The following is a 26,279-nucleotide window of genomic DNA, read 5'->3' as shown; positions in this document are numbered from 1 at the left end:
AAGCTATAATTTGATACATTTAAGACATTTTGGTCATCATTTTGAAAGAATACAAGGGAAAACAAGGAAATCTAGGAAAGAAAAAACAGGTTGATACCATTCAAAAGAGAAGAAAAGAACAATATTTTCCTTGGTGTGAAAAGCATACCACATCACCTTATAAAATAAGGGTTGATTCAATAATACGAAGAAGACGTACTGTTGCAAGAATTATGGCATTATTCGTTCCCCACATACATCTAGCCCATATGAGTTCACGTCCTAACTCGGTGTGTGTGGAACAAAAAAGGTTTTCATTATGTTTAAGCTTTGCATTTCGAACTGGGGACAAAAAAGGAAATGTTTTAAGGTTTCCACTGCCACTTCATTATTATAAAATATACAGTTTAAATTGAGAAACAAGTATTTGTGTCGACCAGTGCTTAGTTCTGGATTTGGTGTGGAATAAATCCAGACGAAAGCGCATGTACCGTACAAGGGCATAGATTTAGGTATTGCAAACAGGGAAATTGCATGTGCCTGAAGTTAGTATATTCCGAAAAAGAGGAATAGGTGGCAATTAGATCAGATGTTGCAACCCAATCATTTTGAAAAAATTGCTTATGTGCCAATCTCCATTTCGATATTAGTTCCTCAAGGAGAATGTTAATCTGAGACAACATTAAAAGTATGCGTTTCTTAAAGCGCATGATCGACATGGGTTGAGACTGGTTTAACATGATTAGGAAGTCTTCATATAATGAGTTGGGTTGAGGAAAGCGCATTTTTATATATGAATTTAGAATACGCCAATTGTGGTGTGCAGCAAGAGAATTTAATCCCAACTCATGACGAAGTAATGAGCTGGGTAGCTAGTTGGGCAGGCCCAAAATTGACTTAAAGATTTTTGCTCGCAATTTATTTAGAAAACAGTCTAGATCTAAAAGACAGAGATCCAAGCCATAACGAATGATTGCCTCTACCTTCTTCAAATAAAATTCCAACAGAGGTATCGAAGAAAATTTGCAGAATTTATGAAAGATTATTTTCATTTGCCCAATTAATGGGAATACTTTCTCTGCAAGTGCTTTCTGCCAAAATATTGAAGAGGAAATATTTGCAAGGTTATAACCTTATGTTAGATGAGTGACCAACTGGATTTCGAGTGTCAGTGGATCAACAAAATGTGCGTAATTTCTTACGTGAAGAAAGAATAAAAATGTTGGATTTCAGCGAGTTCACAGGTTATTTACCTTGCAATAGCGAGAGAAGCATTCCAGTTTGTTTTGAAGACCTGAATGTGTGCTGTCTAAGAGGACATCATCAGCGTATGCTAACCAAGACAGATGTAACTTACCAATGTGCACTGCAAAAGATTTGTGGTTATCCCAGATTTTATCAATATCTGCTAGGTAAAGATTAAAAAGTACTGTGGCAACCTTACACCCTTGTTTAACACCGATGGATGTAGGAATAGACTCTGTCAGGAATCCTGCACTTGATACACGCACTTTAAAATTTGTGTTGTGATGGAGTAAAGCGATAAGTGCAACTAGATGCGTGGGGAATTTATAATCCAACATCTTTTGCCAAAGTCTGCCTCTCATTAAAACAATCAAAGGCAGAAGAGATGTCCAAAGAGGCGATGTAAATGGGCCCATGTGTAGAGGAATGAGAGGCAGCGGTCAAGTGTGTCAGAACCGTAGCATTCAATTGAGTCCCCATCGATTTACGAAAACCAGTTTGAACTTTGTTTAGAATGGAGTTTTTCGATATGAAGAGTTCCACCTCTTGAAGTAACAGGAGCACAAAAAATTTAGCTGCTACGTCTATAAGGGCAATTGGACGAAAATTAAGTGGATCATTTAGTGGACCTTTTTTATGGAGAGGTATGATGATAGAAGTTAATCTTGACCCTGGTAGTTTTTTTGTTTTAAAGATGGATTGATAAATCTTTAAAAAGACGGTTGCCCAAAACAGCGGATCGTCTTTGATAAAACACGGAGGGAGTCCATCGGGTCCAGCGCATTTGGATGGCTTAAGATTCGAGATCGCAAATACAATGGCTTCGGTAGACCACGGGCATAAAGGCGGAATCTGGGAAGATATATTTTCAATATCAAAGTGAGAGAATCTAAAGGGGAGCGAATATTTCTGCTCAAAAAAAGCAAACCAAGTAGTGCCATCAATTGATGAATCTAGAGATGCAGGGGTTGCTTTATTGGGGGATCGTAAAATGCTCCAAATATCTCTAATGTTATGGTTACATATATGTCGAACCATTATTTGATTCCCTACAAGAATGGCAAGAAAACGAGCTTCTTTCACTTTGTTTTTATAATTTTCCAAAATAGATTTTTTAGCAACACAGTAGTCTACTGTTCCAATCGTAACAAATCTTTATTTTAGTTTTCTCAATTCCCATGTTTTTATTTGTTTTCAGGAACGCAATTGTACCTGATAAAGAGGTGTTTGCTACTGCTACTGAGTGAGTATCAGTTGAATGTTCAGTTAAAGATATAAGATGTAACTGAATCATGCGTACGTTCCACTCAAGAATGTGTTCAGATGAAGTCACGTCTTCATAAGAATCTGCCCAAAAATCACAATTAACTAAAAGTTAAACGACATGTAGAGATGTTCCAATGAATTGAAAGCTCAGCCCTATCAATTTGAGCGAGAGCCAAGGTGGGTGATGAGGAAAAAGTTTACTGCTGCCATCATAGTTGTGAAAAGCATAGAATGATCACCATAAGTAAAAGAATAAAGTTCTATCGGAGAAAGTATGCCTGATAGGTTCTTAGAAGCAACTATAAAGTCTATAGTGGAGCTTACAGAACCTCTCTTCCAAGTGAAGAATGAGGTCAGAGATTTAGGTGCGTTTACATGCAGGACCCACTGAGAAAAGCAACAGGACCATCTCAACCCATTGGAAAAAACGTTTAGAATGTGTCGAAGTAAACAAGGAAATATCAGGTTGAACTGCCGCATAAAGAAAAGCATTGAAGTCGCCTCCAAGAATAAATTCGGCTTGGGGGTTGTTTATAGTTACTTCAATGAAGGTGTTGTTTAGAAGATTAAGAGGAGGGATTCCAATAAAGTGAGATGAGAATAAGATTTTTAGAACAGAGCAAGAATATTCAAATCAATAAAAAAAACAATTGAGTATACGAAATGCTGTTTACAGTAAAAAGCAAATTATTAAGTAAGCTAGCAGTACCGCCCGCCGGGCGACCAAGGACTTCTGAGTAGCTGAATTATGAAATGAATTGGATATCATTGATGGACATGGTTTCTTGAATGAATAAAATGGAGGCCGTAATTTGCGTGCCCATCAATGAGAACCATGTAGAAAGATTTTTTAGCTCGCAACAATTCCAAGAATAGAAATACAAATCTTTGCATTATGACTTAGATGTAGAAAGTGGGTTTGAGGTTGTATTTGGTACAGAAGTTTTTGTGCTTGGTAAAATCCCTAGGAAGCCATTCAAGGCAGACGTAAGAGATGCTAGTTGTGCCAATATTTGCGAGTTGTCATTTTGATTTACATGAACTAATGAATTTTCGTTTTGGCGATTAGTTATCACTGGAGGTTTAAATTCCAAAAATGACATAGCTGTATCAATAGAGCAAAAAGCCTGCAGTTCAAGCCCCAAGAGTACCAAGTCTGATTTGTGTTCCCATAGTAGTTTTGCCATGATAGAGGAGTGGACTTTGCATAGCATACAATTGTTGTATATATTTGATAGCTTAATCCATTCCACATCTTGGGAAACAAGGTTAAGTAAAGATGGAATTTTGTAAATGGCATACATTAAAAAAGCACGATTAATGCGAGCCGAGCCATTAAGTTGAGGATTACTAGTCCACCCAATTGTGGATTGCATGTCAATAGGAATATCTTGGAATGATTCCAATATCCCATTATGCACAACCTACGGAAGTGATATAGGTTTTATCGGAGCCAGCTTCTCACCTTTCTCTGTCTCACCTACTTTTTCAAATGCCACATGTGGATTCTTCGGGAGATCACACAGAGGTAAGTTCGTACTGGACAGTAAGTCATCAGAAGATTCTGTTGACTGGAAAACAGAATTGTGCGATGGCAGTAAATTAGTATCCTCAGAGAGGCAGGGGGTGGCGGATGAATCCTTGCATGTACCGCAATGGGTATGGAAGGAATAAGCCCTGTAATGTTCTCACATGACGTTTTCCCCCCAGGCAGTGAGTTTTTGTTTTCTGCAATGGGAAAGTATGTAGCCATGTTTGCTTGCACCAAGTTAGGGAGTGGTATTTGTTAGAGACTTTCTTATTGTGCTTTGCTCGGTCTTTTTACAGCTTTCTGGAAAGCTTTCTTAGTTCTACGAGAGGAATAGTAAACATTTGCAGTCATGTCTACAGATTTTGAGAGCTCACAGTTAGAAACAGGCAGCCACCACCTCATCTAGAATATTGGTGATGGCTGAAGGACTATAAGGAGATTCACCTTCTGTACTCAAAGGGGGAACCACCGGATCATTGTGAAAAAATTCTGGAGGGACCAATTTTGCGTTGAATAGAATTTGTTCTAACTAAGAGTCTCATATTGTAATTTCTGCCACTTCAATCAGATCAATCGGAGGTATGGATGGAATTGGTGCTTCTAAACAAGGATTGTTAGACACTATATTAGCTAAAAGCATGACTTCAGTAGTTTGAGTACCTTGAGAAAGCAAAGCAATATGAGGAGTCAGCGAAGGCAAACTCTTCCTTACAGTAGCCGCTGTCTGTTCCGGGCAAGTTAAGTGGAATTTGTGACACGCTTCTTGCGCCAATATGAATCACTCTATTTTAGAGAGTTTCTCAGTATTAAACGAGATCATTTCCCTTAGGTATTTCAATAGGTGGTGAGTATATTCATGCCCTTTGTCCAAAAGATTTAATATTCTAGTGAGCACGGGGAATGTGTGAAGCTCTTGTTCGAAAGCATGGGAGGACTCATCTTCATGAGGTATCGAAGATACTGGTGAGTGTATGGAGTTCTGCTCATCACTATTCTCTCCAGACGATTGTATCGGAAGTGATTCCAAATTAAAGTGGTCCGGCGATTGTGTGTTCTTTTGTGGAAACCGTTCCAGTGCAGGGGAGCTACCTGCTTTACTCGGAGCAAAGAATGACTTGGTGGATTTAGGATAAGTAGCATATTTATTGGGCTGGGTTGGAGCAGGTAAGGGCATTGGGTGAAAATGCACCTGCTCACGAAAGGCACTGGATGAGGATACCGGTGTAGATGGACCAAGTGAAAGACTTATTCAGCGTTCTAATGCCGCAATTATCCCCGGTGCTAACATGGAAGTGTCAGAGGGATGCACAAGGGCATTATCATCTTAGCCTTCCACTGAAGATTGCACTTTCTTTATTGTCCCATCCGCATCAGTTTTGAAGTTAATGGCAGAATCGGTCGCTGCCTTTAGAGTGAAAGGTAGGTTAATTTGTACAGGCATCGTTTCATCTAAGGGCTCGGGGATCTGGAGGGTGTGGACAAGGAATTGGAACAGGAAGATTCAGTTCATGGCTTGAGGGCACATCACCTTGAACCGATGTGGATAATAAAGATTTTTGTCCACTTCCCAAAGTTTGCCCAAGTTCAGCGTTAGCAACGGGCATCTTCATGGCTAGCGACTTTTTAGAGGAGTCGCGAATGCGCTTGCCGTTTTTATGGGTAGATTCCATAGGGAAGCTACAGTATCTAGACAAACAGTGTTTAGTCAACCTCAAAATCGAAAAATTCCCTCTGAAAGGAAGATAGTCCAACTGCAACAACAATGCTTATAGACCACAGTTAATGCAGAAACAGCTTCTCTATTGAGAAGTAACAGTCACTCTCACCTCACGCCACCACGCCAAACAGCCCAACAGCCACTGGCATGCCCACTTCGATGCGCGCGCATCAACACTGATATAAGAAGTGAGATGAGCAGGAGGGCGGGTGAAGGGAGGCGGAAGGCGTGACCAAAGTGCCTGATTGACTGCAGAAGAGAAACAAAGATAGAACAATTACGCTCAGTGAAATGAGTTGGTGCGAGTGTGAGCAAGAGCAAGGAGCTGCAAGGAGCCGCGGTAAAACCGCGGTTTATTTTGAGCAAACAAAACACGGGATAAAGTCATAAGTCCATTACTTAGGCAGTAATCCAGTGAGGAGCGTGTTGCGGTGGCAAGATACTTCTTCCAGATGGCGAGCAGCAGGCGACAAGATCCACGGCTGAGGAAAATCCAGGGCAGCTACAGCCAAACAGCCACTTGCATGCCCACTTCGATGCGCGCCTTCAGGTTTGATTGGACACGATTACTGTGGACTTTGAATACTTTAATCCAGCAGACCATCCGGACTTACATGGGCTTTCTGCTGACGGTGGACCCTGTAGGGCAAATTCCATAAGCATAAGAGGACCCCAGTCTGCAGGCTCATCAACAGTCTTCTGTACGGATTTTCACCGGTAAATCAACTTCTCAGAGCTCCATTGATACAGTTTGAAGAGGTGGTTCTTCCACTCTGTTGCTGTAGTAGTCCAGTGGACCTTGGCCTACATCTTCAAGTTTTGAATCTCTGCTGTTCTGGACATACTTTTCATCTTCGTGGTCCCGTTACATGCCTGTGGGGGATTGTTCATTTATTCCGTGGCTGTAGGACTGAATGCTGAAGTAGCCATGCAGAACCAAACCATGACCTTTCCCGGTGATGTTACTATTCCCTTCTGTACTGCTGCGTCCTGGAGAAGGGCCTCTTGTCGCTCTGAAGGCCTCCTTTGGCCGCCTTGTCAGAGGATCCATTGACTTCCTTTGGGGACCTAATGGGAACATAGTTTAGGGGTTTAAATGAATTGCTGAACCTCACTTGGAGTCTATTTGTACTTTGTGGACACTGAACTTAATTGAATGTCTCTGAGATCACTAGTCTGTTTTTGTAATATTGTAAACGCTTTTTACTGTTACCTACATACTTTGCGGTTATAGCCTATGTACAACTTTATGATAAAGAAGGTTTACAGATATCCCATTCCTTTATAGCCATACTAAGTCATTTTGGTAGTGATTTAAATGGGTATCAAATGGCTCCACCACGCAACGTATTTAGTGACGGCTTTACTTTCATCTGTGTTTGTGAAAGATGTTTTGCTATTTGGTTCTTAATTACTGTATTAATTACTGACCGCTGCCCAAAAGGTTCACTTAGTTCATTGCTGATAGATCAGTAATGGGAGGAATTTGACATAAACCTATTTGGACATATGTCCCTTACTTTCTACCGCTATCTCCCTTAATTGTACTCAATAGAATGTTTCATGTAGCATGGTGCCAGGCTTTCATTACATACAAAAGGACGCACATCTGTCCTAGTTCTCATCTTCCCTTTGCCTGTGTCCCCTTTCTATACACATCCAAGGATGACATCACTGTTTTTCTGCAAACAAGCACTGCTCCTGTGGTTAATATAGAACATGACCAAAAGAGTTTACCCATACCTACTACTCTAACTTCGTTTACAGACCAACACCAGTAACCGGAATATGTAGTACTGGGATGTCTGCTGACATGCCCAACTTAGTCCGATTTCTCCAGTGACCACTGCAGAGGTTCTGGATTCCATTGGGATGCGTCCTTTATGCTTGGTCCGGTTGAGCAAGGTCAAAGGGTCATGGGTGCAGAGGTCCTTTTCAAAAGCAGGATTTAGTTTCGGTTGTACGCAGTTCCTGAAGCTCTGTTCCAGGGACTGTCCAGCTGATGACCCATGCAACAAATGTAAAAAGACTTGGGCAGAGCAGGCGACTACAGGCGATCATATGACCAAGAAGACCGATTGCTACAGGAGTTGCCACTGTCAGGAGGTGATGGACGATGTTAAGTTGGCGAACAAAGGAAGTTTCAAGGCTGTACTCAAAACAGCGATGACTGCAGCGAGGTAGCCCAAGAGAACACTGGTCAGTCCACTGGGTATTCCGGCGACACTTCCGAAGGCCCAGGAGGTACAGATCCTGAAGGGTGAATCAAGCCTGGTTCAGATTTTTTCCGGAGGGGTCAGTGAGGGGGGTTTAAGTCTCGAAGACCTTCTTGAGCTCAGGACAGAGGAGAGCAGGGCTTCACGGGGACTTGGTTGGAGGCGATGCTGGTCAGCTACAACGGTCATCCTCTGGTCGTCAGCAGGCTGCATTTCTTCTTAGGGGACTTGGCGATAACAATCTGTCGAATGGCTGCAGGAGTCCACCCTTGATCCAAGATCTGGTCAGTGGTAAGGATCTGCGCCATTCAAACTTGCAGTGGCTAGCCAATCGTGGATGGAATATAGTGCACACCACCTTATGTAGTATGTAAGAAAATATTGCAAAGATTTTTAATTTTCACTTATTTGGTCCACAGCAGAAATCCTGTTGCACCAGGGATCTGATATTCTGGAATTGAAACGCTGACAGCAACTTTGTCAGCGACTGGGTGAGAGCTATTTTCCTATAAATCATCAATTGATGTTAAATTTTGTAAGAACACAGGATTTTAGTTTGTGTTGATCTGATGCATTTCGGACATGGTGTCCTTTACGCTTTCTGATTAATCTCATTGTCTCGTCATCACGAAACGCGTTGGTATACTGCTCCTCCTATTTAAATATGGTCTTCTCAGGAGTGGAGCAGTCATCAACCAGGTTGTCCAAAGCAAAGATCATTCTCTGTTATTCTGATGATTTATATGAAAATGGATATGTATAATATGGGATTAACACTAAAAAAGTTATAAAAGTTTAATGGTGTGGCCCATTGTTTGTCACAACTTTGTTTCCGGCACTTGAAGAATATCCAATCCTGGACAGCCACTAGGCACACAATCTGCCCAGCAACAGACACCGGGGTCAGAGATATGGACTGAGACCACACAGCACCAGCATCCAGCCGCACACATAGACCACCACTTTGACCAGGAAAGCATGAATTTTCCTCAGGAATGAGGGCAAAGTACAACATGGTCAAATAAATGTCAAAAATCTTGTGGCATGGTACTCTTTGTGGCATTATGCAGTAAAATTTGAAAGTGCACAAGTAAAAAGTCAAAAACCCGGTAGAAGAATATCTGCTGCCACCAGCCCATTCTGGACACATTGTATTTGTAACCACAAAGTTACAAAAGAAAATGTTGGAAGGATACCAAGTATCCTAACCACACGTCACTGTAAGTTGTGTGTGCAGCTTTAAAAATACAAGAAATCACTTAAGGGAGACAGTCTCTCAGTACTGATGGTCTTATGGACTGATCAGTTTCCCCAGAAGAATGACCAAAAAGCAAAAGTAAAGCAGAAGCCTTTACTTACCACCAAAAGTCTGGACCGGAGTCAAAGCAAAGCAAAAAGAAAGGGTGTCCCATATAAGTGTATTGGAGAAAAGCATCAAAAAGAAAATATTTCATAACAAGGAGCTAAGAAGTTGTCATTGTTCCAGCCCTTTGACCTGTGCAGTGACCAAATGTTAGAACTTAGGAATACTAAGACCGTCCTGGTACGTGCATTTCAAAGGGATTGTGTCCTCCGACGTATTCCTTATCTTTGATAATACGTTTCCAGCTTTCTGGCCTCGGAAATTTTTTCTGTAGAGGGCGCTGCGCGTCGACGTCCGCCGAGTTGATGTCCCTTGACGGCCACCATATCGGCTCCGACGTCACCATGCCCATAAATAGACACGCGCTGCGTCCGTTGCTCAGTTCCGTTTTTCCGCGCTTCGTGGGGCCTCGGAACGTCGTTGTTCAGTCAGGTTTATCTGAATCTGTTTCGCGAATATTCCTCATCGTTCTCGATGGCTTCTTCATCAGAACCGACGACGCTGCAATCCGGCTTCAAGAAATGTCGAGACTGCAGTAAAAAAATGTCAATAACGGATCCACACATGGTCTGTTTATGGTGCTTGGGGTCCGAGCACCATTGTTCGAAGTGTGAGGACTGCATGTCCATGACGGCGAAAGCCCTGAAGGAGCGAAAGGGGAAGCTCGAGAGAGGTAAGTCAGCCAAATTCTCCTCCGACGGTTTCGTCGGCTGAGTCGAGGCATTCGTCTCCTTGCCGTCAAACACTCCCATTCTAGATCTCGAAGCAGCTCTCACCATTCATCGAGATCTAGATGCTCAAAAAAGACGTCGAAGGTCCCATTCCTCGTCGTCTTCGGTGTCCCAGAAAGAGTTTCCTGTCCAACCAAACAGTTCTCAAGCTGAGTGGGAGGAATTCAGAAAGAAAATGTTAAGCGTCTTCGAGAACACGGCCTCGACCCCCTCGAAGACAGCTGAGGGTGATACCCCGGGTGATAAACCCAAAAAATCAAAAGCTGCGAGTCGCAGCACCCGGCGAAACATTCCACCCGAGAACGCCATGAGCCATCGGGTAAGAAGGCACCGTCTTCGCCGTCGTCGAAGGTTCCTTGGGCGCCGTCGTCGAAGGTTCCTTGGGCGCCGTCGTCGAAGATTCCTTCGACGCACGGGTCAGCGCCATCGACGCCGTTGTCGAAGGGTTCCTCGACGCATCAGTCGATCGACTCGATGCCATCGTCGACGCCGATGAAAGAGGACCAAGGCTCCATAGCCAACTGTGTTTTGAAGGGCCTACGGCACGATGCCGAGACCATCGTCGATCCTCTCGAGTTCTTCGAGACCCCTTCCAGTTTTTTCGACGCCATTTTCGGCGCCTTCGAAGCCGGTTACATCGGCGTCTACGACTTCGACATTTTCTCGTCCAATAACGACGAGTTTGGCTCCTTCGGCCCTAGAGATGGGCTTTACTCCATTTCAGAGATAAGAATACCCTGGTCTTTCTTCAATTTATGAAGAAGGGGAAGACTCTGACCAAGAAACTTTTGGTTTACAGAGATCCACACTGCCTGCTGCAAAGGATTTCACCTCTGAAGAAAGAAGGCTGAAGGAACTACAGGACTCGCTTCATGAGGCAAGTGGACTTGACACTTCCCCAGAAGTGGAATTTGTAAAGCCAGACCCAGGGGAACATGCTGAAACACCATATAGAACCCTGATGGCAAGAATAATTGAGTTTATGGGTTGGTCTGCACCTTCACCTGTTTTCCAACAGGATGATCTGACGGATATATTGGACAAAGGCCCACAGGAGGACCCGGTGGTCCCCTTCCATGCAGCCCTACAAAGAAAAATTGCATCCACTTGGGAAACTCCCGAAGTTATCCCAGCAGTCAATAAAAGACTGTCGACAAAGTATATGGTAGCGGCTGCTGACCCTGAATACCTGTCAAAACACCCGACCCCAGAGAGCCTGGTGGTTCAAGCGGCAACTTCATCCAGCAGTAGGACTGCTTACCCTACTGTCCCACAGGATAGGGATGACAAGAGGTACGACTCTATGGCAAAGAAAGTCTTCTCTGCCTGTAGTATGGCGTTGAAGTCCATCAACGCCACCTGTACGCTCGCCAGGTTCAGTCACACATTATGGGAGTGCTTCATCAGCGGCTGACTGCATACCCGATGGAGAGGAGAAGGAAGCCTTCCTTAACATCATTCAAGATGGCAAAGATGCCATGTGCGAGTCTCTTCAAACCGGCATCGATTCCGCTGACAGTATCAGCAGGGCCATGGCGGCAAGTACAACAATCCGCAGGCATGAGTGGTTGCGAAAGTCAGGCTTTGCTCCTGATGTACAGGCCAGACTTTTGAATATGCCCTTTGACGGCTCTTCATTATTCAGGAAAAAGGCGGATGACAGTCTGGAAAAGTTAGACTTCTAAAGCAGCAGCAAAATCCTTAGGAGCTGCTATCCGCCAAACTCCTTTTCGCCCCTCAGGAACCTCTGGGAGAGGAAAGTCCTTTCGCTATTATTCCGCATTCGGGAAAGGCAGAGGACAGCCAGCTCAAAGAGGCCAAAGAAGATCCACCCGAGGTGGACGGGTCAAAGGTACTAAGACAGCAGCAGGTGCCTCTTTACCCTCGGCATCTGCATCAGCCGCCCCCAAACCACTCTGAGGCCTTAGCACACAAGACACCTGTAGGGGGCAGGTTAACTCGCCATCTGACGGAATGGCAGGCTTGGGCGTTGGAGACAGTTGCCCAAGGTTACTGCCTACCCTTTCTACACATCCCTCAGTCATCCACTGGGGAACAGCTCCCTAAAAGTTCCAGATCCGCTCCTCTTGCAGGAAATTATGGACCTGCTAGAGAAAGGCGCCATAGAACCAGTACCTGTAGCAGACAGGAACAAGGGCTGGTACTCCCCATACGTTCTCATACCAAAGAAGGACAGAGGACTGAGACCCATCCTGGACTTACGAGAATTGAACAAGTTCCTCAGGAAGGACAAGTTCAAGATGGTAACTCTCTCTCAGATCCTTCAGGCCCTCCAGCTCCAGGACTGGCTGGTATCTCTGGACCTTCAGGACGCTTATTTCCATGTGCCAATCCATCTCAAGCACAGGAAATACCCGAGGTTCGCAATTGGCAACTCTCATTATCAATTTCGAGTTCTGCCATTTGGGCTGACCTCCGCCCTGAGGGTCTTCACCAAACTGATGTCGGTAGTGGCGGCGAGTCTAAGGAGGGAAGGGATCCAAGTCTATCCCTACCTGGACGATTGGCTGATCAGGGCCGTATCTTCGGAACAGGCCCAGACCCAGCTAGATTATGTTTGCCTCTTCCTTCACAGACTGGGCTTCTCCCTCAATTTAAAGAAGTCACAGATGATACCATCTCAGAGACTCCAGTTCATTGGAGCGGTCCTGGACTCTTCCCTGGGAAAAGCCTCGCCACCAGAGGTGAGGGCTCAAGATATTCTACAGATGGGGTCACCAAGTTTCAAAATGCCCAGCGTCTCCCAGCCTTCGACTTTTTGAGGTTGCTAGGCCTCATGGCATCCTGCATCTTCCTTGTGCCAGAGGCTCGCCTGAGAATGAGATCTCTTCAGTGGGCACTGAGAAGTCAGTGGTCACAATTCTCAGGGAGAATGTCAGACCTCCTCCGGATTCCGGACAAGGTAGCCCACGACCTTCAACGGTGGGCCTATTCAGAGAACATCTTGAAAGGAGAACTGTTTTGGCAACCATGGCCGGAGATAACAGTAGTCGGACGCCTCGCTCACAGGGTGGGGAGCCCATGCCAACGACTTGACCATCAACGGTCGTTGGTCTCCATCGGAGTCCAGACTACATATCAACCCATTAGAGCCGAGAGCGATCAGACTAGCGCTGAAAGCTTTCCTGCCATCAGTACAGGGGAGAAATGTCCTGATAATGACGGACAACACGGTGGCCATGCACTACCTCAACAAAAGAGGAGGCGTAGGATCACTGCCACTGTGCAGAGAGGCAATGCAGCTCTGGTTTTGGGCAATTTGGGAAGGAATCTCTCTATCGGCAGTCCACCTAGCCGCAGAGAAGAATTTGACAGCGGACACTCTGAGCAGGCAGAGCACAGTCTCCCACAAGTGGGAGCTAGCTCAGGAAGTCCTTCAAGAGATCTTCTCCCTTTGGGGAACCCCTCAGGTGGATCTGTTCGCCACAAGCAACAACAGGAAGTGCGATCTGTTCTGTTGAAGGGAATTTCCCCCAAGAGGAGCTCTAGGAGATGCGTTCGTAGTGGACTGGGAGTTCCCACTCCTTTACGCATTCCCACCAGTCCCTGTTATTCCTCAAATGATCAGGAGGTTGAGAAGATTCCGGAAAACCATGATCCTAATTGCCAGGGATTGGGCCAGGAGAACGTGGTACCCGGACCTTCTGGATATGTCCATCTGCCCTCGAATCCGTCTTCCACTCGAAGAGAATCTTCTCTCTCAGAAGGGAGGTCAGGTTCTCCATCCAGACATCAGAACCCTCAACCTTCACGCTTGGCTTCTGAAAGGTTGAGGTACAAGGATTGGGATCTCCCTGATGACGTCATGGAGGTGTTGCTTTCGGCCAGAAGACCAGCAACAAAGTCTTTATACCGCTGCCGTTGGAACAAGTTTTGCAGCTGGTGTAGGGAAGAGAATATTGTGATGCCGGAAATGCATCTGAGGGACAGGGCCTCTGAATCCTTGTCCTTTTTCTGTTTTTATCGTGTGTTCTGTTATGTTTTCTGCCCAGGAGTCCATTTGCGACTCCTGGCAGTGCAGCTCTCTCTTTTGGTTTGGTGAACAGACCCATGGGATACCCTTATGGCACCCCTGGGTAGGGGTACAACCCTGTGCCCCTAGTGTATGTTTTTGGGCACCTGTGGGTGGCCCACAGAGCAGGGTATGGGCTGGTGGCAGCTCCATGCTGAATTGGACAGGTGCTCTGGGTGTCCTCCATTTTGGGATACCCAGGCCCTGCCATTGGGATCAGTTGATTCCTGATAGAAAACAAGATGGCCCCTGTGGCCTCTTGCTTTCTATTGCCTGTTGTCTTGTTTTTCCCAAAGTCCTGGGAAGCCCTGGCTCTGTCCCTTCCCCCTGGCTGGCTGTTGGGTGGAAGTTCCATATATGGTGTTGTTGTGAAGGCCCAGCTAGACTGACTGGAGCCTTCCCTTTGACTGTATGTTGTGGGTACCTCCTGTGGGTGGGACCTGGGTGAATGGAGTGTGTGACCAATATACACTTCTTGTTGTGGTTGTCTGGTTTCTGGCATGTGAGACAAAGACTGAGACAGCCCTGCCCGAAACTGGCCTGAATGCAGTGTGTAGTGTTGAATGGCTGGGTACTTGTCCCAATCCACATTCCTTGTTGTGAGTGTCTGAAAGGGAGGAGTGTGGCCTGAATGCACTGTGTGCCTGATTGGCTGACTGACTGCATGAATGCCCTTCTGTGTGATTGGCTGCTGTGTGTGTGCCAGCAGTGTGGATGAGAGACAGAATAGTATATCTGGGGACCTCTCACCACTGGAAATTGTTCAGAAGCATTCAGAAGCTGAGTCTCCACTCAAGAGTAACTGGATTTGCTGATCCTCGACGTCCAGCTGGAAGAAGAAGACTTGCTGTGGCATTTGCTTCGACGGAACTGAAGGTTGTCGAAATCGTCGAGGACTGACCCGAGAGAGGACCTGGCTAGGCGCCCTCTTCCCGTGCTCCGAGGGACCATCGAGCACCGCTGAATCTTCGCCGAAGCGCCCTGGAAGTCAGACCCTCGAAAGGCTGCCGACCCGAGACGGGACCGCCGAGGAGATCGAAGTGAAGCACCCGGACATCGACGCTGTCGAAGTCCATTGCCGTCGACCAGGGTTCGCAGGTCTGTGTAACCGCTGGAGGCCCGTCGAAGTTGTGTTGCCCAGCCGTGGGAACCACTTGACGCCGAGCCGCCGACGACCGGAGCCGTCCGCTCCTTGCCTAAGAACATTTCAATCGAAGGACTCCCTCGACCGCATCGTCGACCGCTTATCCTGCCGGAGAAAGTCGAGGACGACCAACGCGCCGAGGAGAAACCTGCCGGTGGGTTTCCCGCCACCCAACGACCTCAAAGACTCGGACGACCCGACGCCTTTGCTGGGCTTCCGTCTCCACAATCTTTGCGGTCCAGAACTATTGTCATCGAGGTGCCCCGCACACCTCCGCCTTGCAGGACGCCGACGCCCCGACGCCGACGAGCACCGCTCGGACGAAGCTGCCGCCTCTTTGACATCGTTCTACCTCGTTTGTCGACGGACGTTCGACGCCCCGTGCCTCCCGCTTGAAAGGGAAGGCATTCAAGAAGGGCCGTCGATTCCCCGTCGCCGAACCCCGAGGTCTTCGACGTTTCTCGACGCCTCTCGACGATCCGTGACTCCTGCTTTAAAGGGGGTCATTCAAGAAGGATCTGTCGACGCCTCTTCGAAGAACTCGACTCCACCAGGTACATTGGGGGTGTAAAAACATTATAGGAGAGAAATAGACTATTGAACAATATATGGACTGGGCTGGTGTTATATCTCTTTATTTTGCAGGTTGCCCAGGTGGGGGGATCTCCACACAGAACTGTGTCCAGTGGTAGGGGCCAGTATTCTGCCTATTGTTTCAACCCTCTGTTATCTCTCCTCTCTCTATTGCTGGTTTCCTTCTTATTGATCTGTGTGCCATTTTAACAGTATTGTGAATGCACTTTAATGAGGTCTAATATTAGTGGTACCACTTTAGAATTGTAGATATTTACCATTGCTGATTTTCCTGAGCACAAAGTGCGTTATTGTGATAAGTGTACATAACCCTTGAATATTAATTATATAAAGACTGTGTTTTCAGTAATACAGTGTGTGGACATTCCTTTGTGGGGGCTTGGGGATACACTGTACTTAAGAACCAGCCTGCATCACCTCCTGAGAAGCTAGGCCTTGATTGCTCGTCCATCGTTACCATATTAGAGAATCTTGGCTGGGGTCCTCTGTGCCTCCCCTCTACCATATAGAGAGCGGAAGTACAGACCCCCCTACCAGTCTTGACAAGCTGGTGGCAGCGGTGGGATGCTTATGGTTTTAAGACTCAGTGTATAACCGTGCCACTTACAAAATATCCGCACTTTTATTAGATTAAGGTTCGGGTGTGTTCCGAATAACTGCATTACAAGCAATGGAGTCCATTGCAAATGGTAAATTGACTCGGATGAGCTTAGAGGCTCTCCAGAGTGCTTGTGAAGCCAGGGAGTTAGACTTTGTGGATAAGTCTAGGGCTGAGCTGATAGCTGCCCTGGTGGATTACCAGACTGATGGTGAAACTCTTGATGAAGTGGGGGATGCAACCAGTGAGGACTCTGCCCCTGGGGTTGTCACTGAATCTGTTTCTGGGAATGCCACCATTCCTGCTGCCTCTGTTCCAAACCCCAGCAATTCCATGGAACTTGAGTTATTAAGGATGAAATTGGCCTTTGAATATCGCAAGTTGGAAATAGAAGCTGAGCTTAAGAAAGAGGAGCTGGCACAGCAAGTGGAACTCAAGAATAGGGATCTTGCGCTCAAAGAAAAGGACACTGAATGTCAGAGAATCCAGTTAGAGAAAGCTCGAGTGGAGACTTCAGCTAGACCAATTGAGAGTGGCAGGTCCCCAGCCACCAAGTTTATGAAAGATTTGGTTGGTGTGTTTGTGGAGGGTTCAGATATCCTCCAATGGATTGAAGCGTTTGAAATGGCTTGTGCAATTCATGATGTAGATAAAAGAGATTGGGCTAAGTGTTTGTTAAGCAGAGTGCCTCAAACTGGATATGACTGTATTCTGAAGCTGAGTGTGGAAGAAAGGGGTCAGTATGAGTGTATGAAGTCTGCTTTGATTGCCAAGTTTGGCAAGACACCTACCCAATACCTTAAAAGGTTCAGGGATTTTAAGAAGAGAGAGAATGTGTCTTGGGTTGACTGGGTGAGTACTGCGCACATGAACATGATGGGGTGGATTGATGGTTACAAGGTGAAAACTTTTGTTGAGTTGTCCCACCTCTTGTTTTTTGAGCATTTTTCTGAAGCCTGTTCACCAGAGCTGCGTCAGTATGTGGCTGACCAGAACATTTTGGACCCCTTTAAGCTGGCTAGGTTGGCTGACAAGTGGGTCTCCCACCGGGTGTCCCCTAAGGACTCCAGTGGGAAGGACAAGGACAAAGAAAAGGGGGCCTCTCAGAAAGCTGAGGAGTCCCAAAAGCAGTCACAGTCGGGTAAACCAAAACCTTCCTCTCCTAAGACCCAAAAATCTAGTGGGGATAAGTCCTCTGTGGGTGGGAATAAGAGTAGTGGTCCACCTGCTGCAAAGCAGGTTCCCAGTGGTTCCAGTACCGTACCCCGCACTCCTGGCACTTGTTGGGATTGTGGGGCTCTGGATCACAAAAGGGGTGACCCCAAGTGTAAAGGTAAGGCACTTGGAGTACAGGCTGTCAGCCTGACCTACCCTTACCCCGTGTCTGAGGTGGAGGCCACTGTCCTCCCCTCCTCTACAGGAATCACATTTGGTGCTCCGGTAGAGATTTCCTTAGTGTCCCTTGGGGCCTGGGACCAGTACGCAGAAGTACTGGCAACTATCCCGCAGAACACCCGTAGGTTTTTGAGAAGTGTCCTCTTGAATGGCCAGCCTTCTACTGGTTTGAGAGACACTGGGGCAAGCATGACAGTGGTGGACAGGACCCTGCTCAAGCCAGAGGACTATGTAGGTGCTCCTCTGAGAACCACCAGGTTAGCTGGTGGGCCTCCCAAATTATCGCCTGTAGCCCTAGTCACACTCATGATTGGAGACAAGACAGCAAAGCTTCCTGTCCTGGTTCAGGACAATGTCCCTGCTAACATTCTGTTAGGAAATGATCTAGTAGAGTTGGGGTTGATCTCGGATGGTCTTCCCATGACTGCTGCTGCAGTCACTAGGTCACAGGTGACACCGGGTCAGGCTGTGAGTCCGGTACCCGAGCCAAAGGCGAGGCCTAAGGCAAGAAGAAGGAAGACCAAGAAGGCCACCTCTGTGGGGGGAACACCATCTCTTCCTGCTGTTCCGACAGCACCCATTGGGATCCATGCTCCGGACGGGCTGGGTCCAGTGGAGAACCCAAACTCAACTCCTGTGGGAGAAGATACAGAAGACTCTCCTGTGGGAGAGGTTCTCAACCCGGAGGATCATCCCGACCTTCAATGCTTGTTAGCTGAAGGGGGACCCTCCCGGGCAGACTTCTGTAAGGGACAGAGAGAGTGCCACTCTCTCGAGGGACTGAGGAAACAGGCCCTATCCCAGGCACAAGGAGAAGTGCCTAAGACATTCAAGGTTTATTGGGAGGGTGAGCTCCTTGTTAGTGAGCCCACTAAGCCTGAACCTGGTGCCCGCAAGAGGTTGGTGGTACCCCAGGTTTACAGGCCCTTCCTACTGCAGTTGGCGCATGAGGTGCCCTTGGCTGGTCATCTTGGGACTAAGAAGACTAAGCAGAGGCTCTCTGCCCATTTCTACTGGCCACGGATGGGAGTAGAGGTGGAGTCCCACTGCAGGACCTGCTCCACTTGTCAGTTGTCTGGCAAGACTGGAGGCAGGGTCATTGCCCCACTGCAGCCATTACCAGTGGTTGGCACACCATTTGAGAGGGTGGGCATCGACATCGTCGGTCCCCTTGACCCTCCCACTTCAGGTGGACATCGGTTCATCCTGGTCTTGGTAGATCATGCCACCAGGTACCCTGAGGCCATACCCCTTCGGACTGTTACTGCCAAGGTGGTTGCCAGGGCTCTCCTGGGCATTTTCACCCGTGTTGGATTCCCCAAGGAGGTTGTCTCTGACAGAGGATCCAACTTCATGTCTAGTTACATGAAAACCATGTGGAAAGAGTGCGGGGTAACCTACAAGTTCTCCACCTCTTACCACCCCCAGACCAATGGTCTGGTTGAGAGATTTAATAAAACTCTCAAGGGCATGCTAGGGGCTTTGGAAGAACCCCTAAGGAGGAAATGGGATCTCCTCCTGCCATGCCTGCTGTTTGCTTACAGAGAGGTACCTCAAGAGGGTGTTGGTTTCAGCCCCTTTGAGTTACTCTTTGGACATCCCGTGAGGGGGCCCCTCGCCTTGATCCGAGAAGGCTTGGAAGCCACCCCTCCAGGTCCCGCCAAGCAAGTGGGGGACTATGTGTTAGGCCTCAGGCGGAGGATGACACAAATGATGGGTCAGGCAACAGCAAATCTCAAGGCCAGCCAGGAATTGAACAAGTACTGGCATGACCTTAAAGCTTCGCAAGTGGATTGGACTCCGGGACAGGAAATCCTTGTGATGGAGCCTACCAAGCCTAGAGCTTTGGCAGACAAGTGGACTGGACCCTTCAGGATCATCTCCAAGATGGGCGAAGTCAATTATCTGGTTGACATGGGAGCCTCTGGGGTAGCCCCCCAGGTATTCCATGTCAACAGGCTCAAGCCTTTCCACAGACGAGCGGAGGTCTCATGTCTCTTGCTAGCTTCAGGGCAAGAAGAGGATGAGAGTGAGCCCCTTCCTGATTTGCTGCATAGCAACCCTCAGGATGGCTCAGTGGAGGGAGTACAACTCTCTCCCGATTTGACAACGGAGCAGCAGAGGGCCTGCAGGGCTTTGCTCCAGCAGTATGCCTCTCTGTTTTCACTGACACCGGGCCTTACACCGTGGTGTAAGCACGAAATTGACACTGGTGACAGCGTGCCTGTCAAGAGCAGGAGCTATCGTATGTCAGATACCGTCAAAAACCACATCCAGGCTGAGGTCGCCAAGATGTTGGATCTGGGTGTTATTGAACCCTCAACCAGTCCCTGGTCCAGTCCAGTGGTCCTTGTCCCCAAGGCAAGTTCCCAGGCGGGTACCAAAGATTGGAGGTTCTGTGTGGACTACCGAGGAGTCAATGCCGTCACCAAAACTGACGCGCACCCATTGCCCAGGGCTGATGAGCTCGTGGACACCATAGGTGCTGCCAAGTTTGTGAGCACCTTGGACCTTACCTCAGGCTATTGGCAAATAGCTCTGACGGACCATGCCAAGGAAAAGACGGCTTTCTCAACACCTGAGGGACTCTACCAGTTTAGGGTCATGCCTTTTGGGTTGAAGAATGCCCCTGCCACCTTCCAGAGATTGGTCAACCATGCGCTCAGTGGGCTGGAAGCCTTTTGTGTGGCTTACTTAGACGACATTGCCGTCTACAGTTCCACCTGGGAAGAGCATTTGACACATCTGGATAAGGTGTTGCAGGCCTTGAAAAGGGCTAACCTCACTATCAAGGCCACCAAGTGCCAGATAGCTCAGGGGAAAGTTACCTATCTTGGTCATGAGGTAGGAGGGGGTCAAATCCAACCTCTCTCCAGTAAAGTACAGGACGTACAGAACTGGGAGACTCCCACTACTCAAACCCAGGTGAGAGCCTTTTTGGGCCTCACTGGGTACTATCGCAATTTCATGGCAGACTATGGAACCATAGCTGCACCCCTGACAGCTCTAACTTCGCCCAAACAGCCTAGGAAGGTTAATTGGACTGAAGACTGTCAGAGGGCCTTTGATGGCTTGAAAGAAAGTCTGTGTAGGGCACCTGTGTTGTGTGCGCCTGACTACAGCCGACCCTTTATCGTCCAGACGGATGCCTGCGACACCGGAATTGGAGCTGTCTTGTCCCAGTTAGATGACAAAGGGAGAGAACATCCTATCATATTCATCAGTAGACAACTCAAGGGTAGAGAACTTAGGTGGGCTACTGTTGAAAAGGAATGTTTTAGTATAGTTTGGAGCCTTAGGCGTTTTGGGCCCTACCTTACGGGGTCCACCTTCAAGGTCCAAACAGATCATAAGCCCCTGAAGTGGCTTATGCAGATGAAGGGTGAGAATCCGAAATTGCTCAGGTGGTCGATTAGCCTACAAGGGCTAGACTTCACCATAGAGCACAGACCAGGGAAGAGTCACGATAATGCAGATGGCCTTTCCAGAAGGTATGTTGACCGTCTGGATGAGGGTGTCTATCCCGTGGGAGATTAGGCACCCTCCACCTCAGTCTGGGGGGGGCGACTGTGATGCCGGAAATGCATCTGAGGGACAGGGCCTCTGAATCCTTGTCCTTTTTCTGTTTTTATCGTGTGTTCTGTTATGTTTTCTGCCCAGGAGTCCATTTGCGACTCCTGGCAGTGCAGCTCTCTCTTTTGGTTTGGTGAACAGACCCATGGGATACCCTTATGGCACCCCTGGGTAGGGGTACAACCCTGTGCCCCTAGTGTATGTTTTTGGGCACCTGTGGGTGGCCCACAGAGCAGGGTATGGGCTGGTGGCAGCTCCATGCTGAATTGGACAGGTGCTCTGGGTGTCCTCCATTTTGGGATACCCAGGCCCTGCCATTGGGATCAGTTGATTCCTGATAGAAAACAAGATGGCCCCTGTGGCCTCTTGCTTTCTATTGCCTGTTGTCTTGTTTTTCCCAAAGTCCTGGGAAGCCCTGGCTCTGTCCCTTCCCCCTGGCTGGCTGTTGGGTGGAAGTTCCATATATGGTGTTGTTGTGAAGGCCCAGCTAGACTGACTGGAGCCTTCCCTTTGACTGTATGTTGTGGGTACCTCCTGTGGGTGGGACCTGGGTGAATGGAGTGTGTGACCAATATACACTTCTTGTTGTGGTTGTCTGGTTTCTGGCATGTGAGACAAAGACTGAGACAGCCCTGCCCGAAACTGGCCTGAATGCAGTGTGTAGTGTTGAATGGCTGGGTACTTGTCCCAATCCACATTCCTTGTTGTGAGTGTCTGAAAGGGAGGAGTGTGGCCTGAATGCACTGTGTGCCTGATTGGCTGACTGACTGCATGAATGCCCTTCTGTGTGATTGGCTGCTGTGTGTGTGCCAGCAGTGTGGATGAGAGACAGAATAGTATATCTGGGGACCTCTCACCACTGGAAATTGTTCAGAAGCATTCAGAAGCTGAGTCTCCACTCAAGAGTAACTGGATTTGCTGATCCTCGACGTCCAGCTGGAAGAAGAAGACTTGCTGTGGCATTTGCTTCGACGGAACTGAAGGTTGTCGAAATCGTCGAGGACTGACCCGAGAGAGGACCTGGCTAGGCGCCCTCTTCCCGTGCTCCGAGGGACCATCGAGCACCGCTGAATCTTCGCCGAAGCGCCCTGGAAGTCAGACCCTCGAAAGGCTGCCGACCCGAGACGGGACCGCCGAGGAGATCGAAGTGAAGCACCCGGACATCGACGCTGTCGAAGTCCATTGCCGTCGACCAGGGTTCGCAGGTCTGTGTAACCGCTGGAGGCCCGTCGAAGTTGTGTTGCCCAGCCGTGGGAACCACTTGACGCCGAGCCGCCGACGACCGGAGCCGTCCGCTCCTTGCCTAAGAACATTTCAATCGAAGGACTCCCTCGACCGCATCGTCGACCGCTTATCCTGCCGGAGAAAGTCGAGGACGACCAACGCGCCGAGGAGAAACCTGCCGGTGGGTTTCCCGCCACCCAACGACCTCAAAGACTCGGACGACCCGACGCCTTTGCTGGGCTTCCGTCTCCACAATCTTTGCGGTCCAGAACTATTGTCATCGAGGTGCCCCGCACACCTCCGCCTTGCAGGACGCCGACGCCGACGAGCACCGCTCGGACGAAGCTGCCGCCTCTTTGACATCGTTCTACCTCGTTTGTCGACGGACGTTCGACGCCCCGTGCCTCCCGCTTGAAAGGGAAGGCATTCAAGAAGGGCCGTCGATTCCCCGTCGCCGAACCCCGAGGTCTTCGACGTTTCTCGACGCCTCTCGACGATCCGTGACTCCTGCTTTAAAGGGGGTCATTCAAGAAGGATCTGTCGACGCCTCTTCGAAGAACTCGACTCCACCAGGTACATTGGGGGTGTAAAAACATTATAGGAGAGAAATAGACTATTGAACAATATATGGACTGGGCTGGTGTTATATCTCTTTATTTTGCAGGTTGCCCAGGTGGGGGGGATCTCCACACAGAACTGTGTCCAGTGGTAGGGGCCAGTATTCTGCCTATTGTTTCAACCCTCTGTTATCTCTCCTCTCTCTATTGCTGGTTTCCTTCTTATTGATCTGTGTGCCATTTTAACAGTATTGTGAATGCACTTTAATGAGGTCTAATATTAGTGGTACCACTTTAGAATTGTAGATATTTACCATTGCTGATTTTCCTGAGCACAAAGTGCGTTATTGTGATAAGTGTACATAACCCTTGAATATTAATTATATAAAGACTGTGTTTTCAGTAATACAGTGTGTGGACATTCCTTTGTGGGGGCTTGGGGATACACTGTACTTAAGAACCAGCCTGCATCACCTCCTGAGAAGCTAGGCCTTGATTGCTCGTCCATCGTTACCATATTAGAGAATCTTGGCTGGGGTCCTCTGTGCCTCCCCTCTACCATATAGAGAGCGGAAGTACAGACCCCCCTACCAGTCTTGACAAATATCGACCCTTTTTCATGCGGTACACCAACAATGTTATCGTTTCTACTCTACTTGGCAAACTCAGGCCTTCAAGTTGGCACTGTAGAAGTCTATCTCGCAGCGCTTTCTATCTTCAAGCGCACTGCGGAGGAACCATCGTGTTTAAAAATTCCTCTAGTGGTACAATTTCTCAAGGGTCTAACTAATGTTTACCCTCCAAAACCATTCCAGGTTCCATTATGGGACTTAAATTTAGTCTTAAACTTCTTAATGGGCACTCCATTCGAACCACTTCACTCTTGCGCATTGAGATTTCTCACACTTAAAACTGTCCTACTGGTAGCACTAACATCTGCTAGGAGGGTGAGTGAGCTACAAGCTCTCTCCTGTAAATCCCCACATAAATCTTCCACAAGGACAAGGTTGTCCTTCAGGTGAAGCCAAATTTTCTCCCAAAGGTGGTTTCTGAATTCCATATTACTCAGAAAATTACCTTGCCTTCTTTCTACCCTCCTCCCCATCCGGGGAAAGAGGAGGAAAGGCTACACAGGCTGGACCCTAGGCGAGCTCTCAGCTTTTACATCAGCAGAATGGCTAGGATCAGGCAAGCAGACCAGCTGTTTGTAGGATACTCAGGTCACAAGTTGGGACTACCCATAACAAAACAAACCATCTCCAGGTGAATTATCTTGGCCATCCTGGAATGTTATAGACTAGCAGGGAAAGAGCCACCCCAAAACCTCAGGGCTCATTCAACCAGGGGTATCGCAGCCTCTTCGGCTCTCCAGAGAGTGGTACCGGTCCGGGACATATGTGCGGCTGCCACATGGTCTTCCGCACATAAATTCACAAAATTTTACAATCTGGATTCCTCCGCTGCTCAAGAGACCAGATTTGGCAAGTCCGTATTACACTCGGTCCATCCTTAAAGGGATACAGAACACTATCACTCCCTCCTCCAATTACATACCACTGCTATGGGAGTCTATCAAAGATAAGGAATACGTCGGAGGACACAATCCCTTCGAAGAACAAGTTACTTCTTACCTGGTAACGTTCTTTCGACGGGATGTTCCTCCGACGTATTCCTTATCGCCCCTCCCATCCATCCCCGCAGTGATAACTTCCCTTGTGGTTGCAGCTTTCGCTCCTTCAAGGTTACTAACCGATTCAGGCATGTCTTTTCTTATACTACAAAACGGAACTGAGCAACGGACGCAGCGCGTGTCTATTTATGGGCATGGTGACGTCAGCGCCGATACGGTGGCCGTCGAGGGACTTCGACTCGGCGGACGTCGACGCGCAGCGCCCTCTACAGAAAAGCTATCTGAGGCCAGCAAGCTGGAAATGTATTATCAAAGATAAGGAATACGTCGGAGGAACATCCCGTCGAAAGAACGTTACCAGGTAAGAAGTAACTTGTTCTTCTGCTGCAGCTCATACCATCCAGTCCTGCCTCTTAAAATGTTTTCTCCAGCAGTGAGCTTTGGGCACATTCTCAATGAATCCCTCCTATAAGGTTAATTGACTGCTTTAACTGAAGGAGGCTTCTCTTTTAGATGCTCAGACTGGATCTGCAATGGCCCCCACCAGGTATAAAATGGAATTTTACAAAAGATGGAAAATAAAGAATACGCAGGTAACCAAGCCACATAGGCCCTAAAGCTCATCTTAAGGGTTTGTGTGCAAGCCCTGTAGCTTCAACATTTATTGAAGACGGATGCCTCTTTCCAATCCACCTTCAAGAGAGTAATGCCTCTTAAATAAGATCAGAGAAGGACACCGCACCCGCCCTCGGAAGTTCCGGCCAAGGTCACTGTTGCTGCACTAAAGAAATTAATGGAAGCAAGATGTGCTTCCCTGTCTTTTTACCTAGGAGGACTCCACACAGTAGTTTGTTAGCCAATCTATTTAGAAGCAAAAATGCAGCCGAGGTAGCTGCCCTAGACCCAAAGCCTTCACACAGCAGTAGCAGTCAACAGTCGGATCCATCAGGCCCGCGTAGCTCTCGGACAAGCAGGTGTGGCAGAGGACATGTAAATCTGCCTTCTCATTTTGAAGTTTTGGGGTCTCCTAATATTTGTATTGTGTACACCTCTCCTTTTTAGACAGACTTCTGCTCTTTTGTTAGTGTAGATGTTCTAATTAGGCTTTTGAACATTGGGACCAGGAGTTAACTTTGCCCAGACTAATTGTTCTGAAAATGTATTGTTGTGGCCTTCCTTCTAGTGTTTGGACAGAAGGCCCTAGGTTTGAGGGGGCGAAACATTGATCGAGACTCAAAAAAGAGATGATCGGGATGGATTGTACATATATTTTCATTTTATGCAGAAGAGTGGGAATTGCCATTTGTCTTTATTTGGTTATCCTCTATTTCAGGGGTCTGCAACCTTTTGCTCTCCAGGTGTTTTGGACAAAAGCTCTTATCAGCCCTAGCCAGCAGTCGTGGTGAGGGGGTTGTAGTCCAAAAAATCTGGACAGCCAAAGGTTACAGACCCTGGCTCTATTTTATTGCACATATATTTTGCA

At 47.7% G+C, this 26,279-nt stretch overlaps 1 protein-coding gene across 3 annotated transcripts in view; it reads left to right on the top strand.

Moving 5' to 3' along the window:
* The window catches only part of LOC138567068 (polyamine-transporting ATPase 13A3-like), a 656,189-nt gene that overhangs the window by 312,781 nt on the left and 317,129 nt on the right, over positions 1 to 26,279 (top strand). The gene's annotated exons all lie outside the window — the stretch shown is intronic.

Source organism: Ambystoma mexicanum, chromosome 1p, assembly GCF_040938575.1.
Source record: "Ambystoma mexicanum isolate Mex_15411 chromosome 1p, UKY_AmexF1_1, whole genome shotgun sequence".
Lineage (NCBI taxonomy): Eukaryota > Metazoa > Chordata > Amphibia > Caudata > Ambystomatidae > Ambystoma > Ambystoma mexicanum.
Note: the sequence above shows the minus strand (reverse complement) of the source record. Positions and strands in the feature narration are given on the sequence as shown.